At 34.9% G+C, this 807-nt stretch overlaps 1 protein-coding gene across 1 annotated transcript in view; it reads left to right on the top strand.

Moving 5' to 3' along the window:
* The window catches only part of cpdb (carboxypeptidase D, b), a 13,824-nt gene that overhangs the window by 11,234 nt on the left and 1,783 nt on the right, over window positions 1-807 (top strand). The window lies entirely within an intron of this gene.

Below are 807 nucleotides of genomic sequence, written 5' to 3'. Positions count from 1 at the left end.
TACACAGTTTATTAATAAAATATAGCATATTATGCACAGGAAAGCAGACAAGCCCAGAATAGCTATAAAGAAGCCAAAACATAATTTAAAGCGAAACTGAAAGTATGGGCTCACGTACCGCTCTCATTCAGCACAAATCCAAATGTTTCCATATTCGCAATGTATTTGAAGCTAAACCATTATTTATTAAATTAACTGGGCTTTGTACGTTCCAATATCGAAGGGGAAAAAATCATAATGAACACAAATGTGCCGCACTTGAGTGGACCGGGGCTCACGCTGTACGGCACAGACTATAATGCAGGTTATTTAAATTGACTGTGTAACATTTTCTGTTTTGGTGATTCTATGTTTTATTTTAATAATGAACAGGCCGTTTGCAATGAATATGTGCGCATGAGGCGCCGGCGCGATCAAATCGCTGAAACATAAAATATCCGTCACTTACAATAGGGCATAATCCGAAATTGCAAAGTGCTAGCAGTTTGAAGATTCAACCATATAAAAGATTATTAGAGATTTTATAAAGCGATCACGGTTACGTTCTTGTTTCGCTCTGAAACCTACGAGAATGCAATTTTCCCTGAATATCCAAAAGACTGCAAATGTGACATTGATTTTATATAACAGTTCAACAAAAAAGGCAATATTAAGTGTACATTTTACATTTTAAATGTAGCCTACATTTTAAACACAATATTGTCAATCTTGTTTGTTATATTTTACAAAGAAATAATAGTTCCAACGAAATCGTTGGTGAATGAATCTGCAGCTTTGAATGATTCAGAGAGTACTGATAATCGGAAC

This window comes from Sinocyclocheilus anshuiensis, unplaced genomic scaffold (assembly GCF_001515605.1).
Source record: "Sinocyclocheilus anshuiensis isolate Anshui unplaced genomic scaffold, SAMN03320099.WGS_v1.1 scaffold1487, whole genome shotgun sequence".
NCBI classification, from domain to species: Eukaryota; Metazoa; Chordata; class Actinopteri; order Cypriniformes; family Cyprinidae; genus Sinocyclocheilus; species Sinocyclocheilus anshuiensis.
Note: the sequence above shows the minus strand (reverse complement) of the source record. Positions and strands in the feature narration are given on the sequence as shown.